This window comes from Porites lutea, chromosome 3 (genome assembly GCF_958299795.1).
Source record: "Porites lutea chromosome 3, jaPorLute2.1, whole genome shotgun sequence".
In the NCBI taxonomy this organism is placed as follows: Eukaryota; Metazoa; Cnidaria; class Anthozoa; order Scleractinia; family Poritidae; genus Porites; species Porites lutea.
In genome coordinates, this window is record NC_133203.1 from 19,934,434 (window position 1) to 19,943,585 (window position 9,152).

General features: G+C 38.1%; 2 pseudogenes; both read right to left on the reverse strand.

The window, feature by feature from the left end:
* Nucleotides 1-563: 563 nt before the first annotated feature.
* On the reverse strand, nt 564-3,203 carry LOC140931851 (uncharacterized; annotated as a pseudogene).
* A 368-nt stretch (nt 3,204-3,571) lies between these two features.
* LOC140931852 (exonuclease 1-like) lies at nt 3,572-4,200 on the reverse strand (annotated as a pseudogene).
* Nucleotides 4,201-9,152: the final 4,952 nt, after the last annotated feature.

The window sequence follows — 9,152 nt, forward strand, 5'->3', positions numbered from 1 at the left end:
AACCTGGCGAGCAGAGAGTTGAGACGATCAGAGGGTGAGGCAAGAGGTTTGCCCCCTGAAAACCCCAGGGCAAGTACCACTGACGATGTTGAAGGAATGATTGCCCTTTTCCATGAGTTGCTTGGACCAATTTTTGATCACAAGGCATTTAAGCTAGAATTCCCAAAAATAATGAATGAATTCAACAAACGGATTGATCCTGATCTCCCCTTTTACTACTGGACTGGCATCCATGAGCGTTTTCATTTGAAAGCTTTGCTAAGCTTCAATAAGCCATCTCAATCAGGAATTGAACGCTTAGATCAAGTAGTGATTTCACGTAGAGGTGATCCAGGGGTGTTTGTGGCAAACCGTGCCAATCTGCCTCAACGGGGTTCGCTTACTGTTAGGGTTCAATTTCATGCAGCAAGTGAGACACTTCCACCAATGAATTTATCTGACTTTTAATAGTCGTTTCCATGCAGTTGTTATTCAGAATCACAATGCTGCATTTCATTAAGTGTGTTTTACAGTCTATTTAGCATTACCCACGGTCTCGAAAATTATGAAGGACAATTTAATGCACTTAAAATGTCAAGTAACAACATGGTGGTAACCTTTGAACGTAGCAAACACATAACATTGATACCACTTTTTAGGAAAAAAACTCTAATTAGTTGTACTGTGTTTTTAAACGTATTGTAAATTTCAACATTAGTGTAACTACCAAACAATTTTCTATCAGAAGACTAGATGAAAATGATGAAAAAGTTAAATTTCTAGTTGAAGACTAAGTAAAAATATTATTATTGTACTCGAGAACTGGCTTGTACAACTTGAGGAAGCGATTCACCTTTGCAAGATAAAAACAATGTCATGTAGTACCCTAATTTAGCCCACTGGGTGTGGAACTTTATCTGATATACAGATGCACTCTGTAGTCTTCTTGAATTTAATACACAATGGACATATTTTGTTAGTTCTTCTGCTATAAAGCCAACATGCTTAAATCCTGTTCCATAGTCTATGAAAACACGAATAGCATTTGCATCAAAGTCATCGTCAGGATCTGGCTCAATCATGGCTTTAACAACAAAGTTCGGATCATCTTGCATTTTCATGCCTGCCGCCTTTAGGTGGTTCTGTCTCTCAGTTTTGTAAACAAGACCCATTACTTTAAAAGGAAGAGTATGAACAACAAACTCTTTGTCTTCCTCTTCCTCTTCTTCTTCATCATCAATGTCCAACTGACAAACGTTTTCAACTAAGTTCTCATCACCAGAAGAGGAATTTGCACTGGATGTAGATTGTTCACTATTAAAGTCAAAACAGTCCCACTCCCAAATCACAGTGTATTGGTTATTATCAATGGTAATGATGCAAGTTGATGAGGCAGTTATTTCAAAAGGCGTTGATAACAACCGAAGCCTTGGATCTGAACTCTGGAAAAGTACTTCCTTTACATGACCACCACAGCTCACTTTCCCCTTTGTCCAGTCAATGACTAAAACGGGTAAGCATGGCACGGTCCATGGAAATTTTCCATTAGTGTCCATCTCAATTACAGTTAGCACTTGTGAACTGGTGGCTTGTCTGGGTGCTGATCCTTGAGGCCCAGGAGTGCCATTAGAGGTCACAGCACCCAAGGTTACTGGAAAAATTCCCGCCTGTAATGGGAAAAAAACACTTCATTAGTATGTTTATGTAAGGTAACAGCATCATCCAGCCCTATAAGAAAAATAATATTATCAACACAATCATCAGTGTACATGTACATAGAAAAGCCATTGTACTAAACCATTTGCATTATGAAATTTTCTAAAAGCCAATGTAACTTGTTAAACTTAGGATCTTAGAAGATTACAATAAGTATACTTTATCAACACAAAGACAGTACAGTACCTCAGCCGAAGGCATGGGTAAATTCCGCACTCTTTCTCCAGTTTCCACATTTATATTGCCAATGGCAATGTCTGCGGCCACCTGATCAGTCGGTCGTCTGCTAATAATAAGTTAAAGTCTATTTCAAGATAATAGCAACAATGCTTAATGATAGTGTAATAGTAGATGGATGACCAGAGACACACATGTTATTCTGCATTTTACAATAGTATAACTGAAGTGTTTTGGTCTATTGTGACTTTCACCACTTCTAAACATATAAGGCTTGGATATTAGTTTTGCTTTTGATTGTTTCCTTTATAATTTGCTGCAACAAGAACTAAAATGTGTTGAGAAAGTTAATAATAATAAATTGCCCTGTTTGAGAATTAAACAAAATCAGCCTTCAATGAACATTAGTATTTGCTAAATATTGGGAAAATTATGACATATTTTTAGTCAGCAATCTGTAAGAATGGAAACACACTGATTAGATCTCGAGGTAGAACCCTTTTGCATTCAAATAAAGGATACGGAAAGTTGGTGGAAAAAACTCATTGTTGACATCTCCATTAAGTGGAACCACCCTTTTGGTACCAGGGTTAAACACTGGTTGATGCAGGAAGGTTTTGTCTGCCATCTCAAACATCTCATGATATCCATCAGGGATAACAAGTGAAGGCTTGTGGAGGATTTCTCTTACGTTACTTATGGCCCATTGTGTGCCTTTATTGCCAGCTGCCTCCAAAACAGTTCAGGCACGTTGCAGTCCAATCCCTCTAATGGACGAAGCGTAGTCACATCCTGATAGGATGCACATGTGTCTAAATTTTTCGAAAGTGAAGTCCTTGAATTTCAGGGCAGAGTTCAGATCCTCCCTTTTTATTAGCTTCCCACTTCCACTGTGAGTCATTTTAAATAAGACCTGAAAGTTAGAGACAAACATGCCATTAGTATTGATCCTTGCAGGACAATACAACAAATGGCTGAATCACTAAAATGACATGAGAAATATGAGCGATGAATACAGTAAAATTAATAGTCAGTGCCTAACCAAATAAAAAAGGGCTCTATAGAGAACACACCTGTAGGGACTTTCAACAATCCCAGTCCTTGGCTACATGGGGTGGACACAATGTATTTTTGAATTTGTAAGACATTCATTTGTTCTAAATAATGAAGATTTACCAAACAACACTAAAAAATTACCTGTGTACAACCAAACACCAACAGGTCCGAGTCCTCAGTGATAACAACATCTGCATAACCCTCTTTATTAAGATATGCAAGCTGGGCATCAGCCTTAAATGGTGCCACCAGATATTTAATTCCTCTCTGTCTACATGCCTGAGGGGAAAAAAACCTCAAATCAAAAAAAAAAATGAAAATGACTACACAGAAAAGGAAAGAAAATTTAGATTACATGTAGTCCCTACTTAATAACCACTGAGAGACACCAAACATAGTCCTAAATTCTTGGTTAAAGTTTTTATTCTTGGTTAAAAATTTTTTGTCTTCTTGAGAAGGCTCTGCTAGCACTGAACCAAAAGCTAATAATATGATATCCAAAAAGGGAAAAATATATACCAAAGATTGCACTACAGCATAAATATGATTTTCATAAGTTTACATGTAAAGCACTTTGCAACGCAACATTTGAAACTCAACTTTTAGTTTTTGGGAGTAGCCAAGTAAAACAAAGACTGAGATATCAATATTGCCAGTAACACTGGGTTACCTCCACCAACTTGAGGGTCGTATCATTTGAGATGTTCACAGCCTTTTTGAACAGTTCCTTTGCTTCTTCTTTTCGCCCTTGTCTCCAAAGAGTTAAACCTTTGTCCCGAGATTCTTCACGATTCCTAATAATTCATACAAAAAATAAGGAACAGATAAAACTGAATTTATACGGACTAAAACGACTAGAAAACCTCTGCTAACTTAATGTTGTCCTCACCTTCTTCGAAAGGATTCCACATTTGCCTTAGCCTCCAGCTCCATTCCATCGAAAACCAGAATAGCCTGTACATTATTTTCGACGAGAAGATCAATATACTTCATGCACATGTCAATGTAACTGAGAAAATAAAATCTGAGGTGAAAAGAAGGACTAAAGAGAAGCTTACGTTTAAAATCATGCACTTTTAAGCACGTGTAAGAACGAAGTATTGATACGTACCACGTTGTTTGAATCCCTAGAATTATCTCTTCGGCACAGAAAATAGCAGCTTTATGAAGCCCGCAGTAAGCATCGATTGCGGCAACCTTTCTGGAAAAAGATCAAACATGAACGTCGCATGTTATGTCCTTTAAAAGTGGAAGAAGGCCTGTAATGCCCATATCACACTATTTCTATGGCGTAACGAGATATGTGAACAGAGCGAAGGTCATATGCAAATGAGCCGTTTTCATTTTTTTTCCCATGAAGAGCTTTGGACCATGTCCAACACCGCCTGCATTGGTACATTTCGATCCTCTGCCAATCATCTCTGCACAGACAACAGTACTTTTAAATTCACAGCGACCTCTTAAACTGGAAGTCAGCGTTTTTCCCTCTAAATAGCAATTCACGTGTCCAAATATGTATTGCTAAACGTGTTTAAGTATTATAAAAACAATTCGCCTGAAAATCCGCCCAATACAACTGTGCAGGAAAACAACAACTCGATTAACGTTAACATGCGTTGCTCAAAACGTCTCTGTTTAAACTCTCCATTTACATGTAAATTACACATGATTAACCGAGTCTACACTTATAGCGAAATTCGTTGTATCGCGCCCTGCGTTTTGCATATTTTGGGTTTTTCTGTTCTGTCAATCATCTTAGCAGACCTCTTACAAAACAAATCTTTACTAGCACCAGAATAGCCTCCCACGCAAACGTTCTTAGGGAGAGGAATGATTGCGTGACGAACCCGTAAGAACGTCTGGGTTGGAGGCTTCAGTTCAAAAGGTCATGGTTTGTGATTCGTGATTGGTGGATTTCGATCCATTGTGTTTGTTTTCTGTTCGGCAAGGTTTGTTGTTCTGTGATTGTCCTGTTTCCTGCAATAATCGACTAGTTAAGTTTGCTTTGCACATTTTTATAATCTTTCTTATTCTTGTTACTCGAAAAAATAAAACAACCTCTGCCTCCTTTCGACAAAAAATCCACTCACCATTGCGATTTCCTTCGCTATTGTTGAGCAGCTAGAGTCATTTTTAGCTCAGCTGGGCGAGCATGTTACATTGTCATTTGCATTAACCCCACCTTCACTAAAATGATTGACCGAACAGAAAAACCCAAAATCCCTTCTAAGTTTGCAAAATTAGACTACGAGCAGCCTCTCTTTTTTCTGTAGTCCGTCGAGCAAAACGCAAGATACGCAAATGGCCACGTGCATTACTGATGGCGTGAGGCGGGAGAGTAGTCTCTTTGTTCTTCTCAGGCTGCTGCCCTCGTTTCGCGCGTCTCGCGGCTTCGCCGCTCCCAAGCGCATGCATTGCTCTCACTAAATCTGAAGAAAAAGAGAGACTGCTCGCAGTCTATTGCAAAATACGCAGCGCGATACAACGAATTTGGCTGTAATTCTCAAACCCCTCCTATTCACACTTCGGCAAAAATACCCCTCGCAACACCTTCATTTAAGGCTCCCTTACATTAACAACAAAGAAACTATTTAAAGCCACACATCAACAATCAGAAGCAATCGCGAAGACTACTTTGTCTAGTTCTCCCCATCATTACATAAAACAACAACTTGAAAATACAATCAATAACAAGCCCTCACAAAACAACAGCCTTGCAACCACCTCCGCCACTTTTGTTTCCATTTCCCCACCACCTTCACCTGCACATTTTTCACACTACAAATTTACCCTACGTCGCACTAGCCCAATCCGCTAACAGCTAATCTCAGCGTTGTGTCAAATCTAACAGGCCGCGTTACAGAGCACACGTTCAAACCCCTGCCAACGAAAAAATAATATTTCTTTCTTCCTCAAATATATTAAACAACTCGAAGTCATCTCGACATATCTCGAACAACTTCCGCCCTGACCTCGTCGAATCGAAAACTCACCCACTTTACATGCCCAAACTCATCCCAAAATGGTCCACTTTCATACATTCGAGGGCGTCGCGAATCCTTAACTTCGCGCTACGCCGAAGCAACAAGCCAAAAAGTCACGAACTAGCGCACCCAATCTTGTCCCGATACTGGTGCATAATTTCATAGCAATTTTTCATCCCAAAGTACCTTGGTTCGCAGTAGCGCAATTGGCTAATCCCTCAACTTAGAGTCTCCTCTGATCTGAGGGGTCACACAGGCGAGTCGGTTCAAACCCCGGGGAAACCAAAATAATAATTCTTTCTTCCTCAAAATAGTTAAAGAATAAATGAAAGAAATCGAAGTAATCTCGAGATACCTCGAACTAATTCGGCTCTTCGTCAAATAGCTGACTAAAACCGAAAACCTACAGACTTTGAATTGTAACTTCGATACATTCCTGAGCGTGGCGAATCCTTTACTTTGCGCTCCGCCGAAGTAAAAAGCAGAGATACCAACAAAGTGGGTCAGAAACGTAGCAGTGGCAGTAATGCAACAATCATACCTGTCTCCTTAGGATCAATAGCACTCTCTTCCATTTGCTTCCATTGCTGAATAGTTTCATGCTGATAAGGAACTATAATGAGAGTTCCTTTTTTGTATTTTGGTTGTCCTAGGGCAGCTGGCAAGTGCAATGCTTATAAGCAATGCAAACCATGACTGAGGAAAAGAAGAACAAGGAAGGGGAAAAAAGGAAAACAAAACATGAGGAAGGGGAAATTCGTAAACTGGGTAAAAAGACTGCCAAAAGGAAGAGGGGACCTTCAGACGGAGCCAGCTAACCAATGAACTTCACCAGGGAATCGGACCCTGCCTCCCACCCAGAAACTAATACTAATTAATAAGATATGAAAGTATACTACACTAAGAGATTGCTTTTAAAAATTAAAAGCAAAAGACAGCAATACCTGGAAAACCTTCAAAAATCTCTTGAAGCTCTTTGGAAGAGTTTCTTAACAATTCTTTTGCCTTCAAGTGTTTCGCTTTCAAAACTGGACCTTATGAAATATTATGTACAAATCTTAAAGGTGTATCAAATAAAGACAACATACATTGCAAAAAAGGCTTATCACGTTATCAACCAAATTCATTTTAAATACATCAGTACAGTGCCTTCATGTTTTTAAACAGGTACATACGTATGTAGTACATGAATAAACATGAAAAATCTGAACAGGAAGAGATACGATATTATAATTGGTACATTAAAGTGTCAGTTATTGGATTATCTAAATTAATGATAAATATGTCCAATTTGTCACATGCATGTATGCTACAGCTGTAAGTAGAGGGAACAGTAACTGAAATATGTATTCCCTTTACAAGAACAAGAAGAGAAAAATTTATGATAAAAACTGCTTTAGAAAGTCATTCTTAAACAGACCTAGCTTTTTGACAATTCGCTTGCCATAAAGTAAAAGACCATCTGTCAAGGTGTCAATTCTCTTTTCTGGAGTCATCTCTTTAGTTATTGCCAAGAAGCCGGGAAGGAACGACCACAGTCTCTTTAGTCCCTGCGTGGACAAAACGCGGACTAAAATTTGTCTTTATATGTAAAACTGTACAGCTTGCAAAGGGGCCAGAGCCCATGTGCAAAGGAAAGTGCATGGAGTAACTCAAGTTATACTTTACGATCACTTACATTGGATTTGCTATATTCATTTCCATACCACTCGTCATATTTGATGCTAATAAATCCTTTTGGGAAATTATGACGACAAACCCTTCCAAATACCCCTTTTTCATCAAACGGCTTGTTCTTTCCTTTTGATCTTATGTTTGAGAGGACCTCTTGCATGGAAATGATTGCAATTCTACAAACATAAAAGAATTTACAAGAGAGGTAGAGAAATGATTTTTAAACTAATAAACTGATAAAAAAACAGTTGCACCAGTAGTGCACCAACCAAAGCACATTCCAAAGTGCTTTACAAAGTTAAACAACATTAAAGCCTGAGAAAAAAATTGCTAGTTCAACATATAACAAGCTTTGACTTTAATATTTTTAACTACTCAGGCATGAATTCTGCATCACTGGAATCATGTTTAAGGGTGAGGCATTCCACAATTTGGAACATACAAACAACATTTTGGCTACTGCCAAGAAAACCCGACTAAATATCAGAAACTGATTCAGATGTTGAATATTGTTAATTAATGCTGCTGACGAACCTACATATATAGAGAACACGAAGAATTTGGGGTAGCTGGGTGACATCATTATTACAATGTGTCTCACACATGCGTGACACTTTGAAGGCAAATTACAATAACTGCTATACATTTAATTCTTCTATTCTAACTTACTGGAACCCAAAGCAAAAAGAAAAAAAGCGAACGCAGACTGGAAAAGTCCTAAAGCAAAGCTGAGACAGCATGATACAGTGTTCCCTTCATATGGATTACATTATGTGCATAAACTGGAAACTGGATTTTGTGACAAAACCGTCCATGTTCATGATACATCTATCTTTATCACAAATTACTCAAATTGCATTTACCTTTGGACATACTGGACACTTTTAGCCATCGTCTATTCCAGGACATATTTTATGTCAGTGATTTAGCTGATCCTTTTTATACCTGAAAGACAGGTTAAAACCTCTAAAATAAATATAAAATATAATATCTACATTAAGATACATTCTGTTTGTTTTTCAATCACATTTACACTGTACCTGTACTCTTCAAAACAGCCAGAATTTAAAATGGAGTAGACAGTAAACCTACAAAAAAAAATCAATGACACTGTTAATAATAATATATTGATGTGCATTAATATAAGGCAGTTAATATCCACTGTACATAAACATATTCAGTTGTGCTTCACAGCATTGCCAAAATCTAATATTACTTCAGCCCCTTCCAACACGAAGGCTACGTCATGGAAGCGAGACAAACTAGTAAAATGTCTCCACATTAACTTCCTGAAAGAAGTGTTAGTGTGGCAATGTGTACACATCAACCTCCTTAACTCAAATGCAAAATCAACTTGGAAGTTACTTAACGATCTTATTAACGAGAAGAAAATTAAGTGTAAGTTGCCTTCCGTCTTCAAATTTAATGAACAAGAAATACTTAATCCTACTCAAATAGCAAACCGTTTTTGCGAGTATTTTACGAATATTGGACCTAACTTAGCTAAATCAATTCTGGCATCTGACAAATCTCATCGTTGTTTTCTGAAAGAAGGCTTTGTTAATT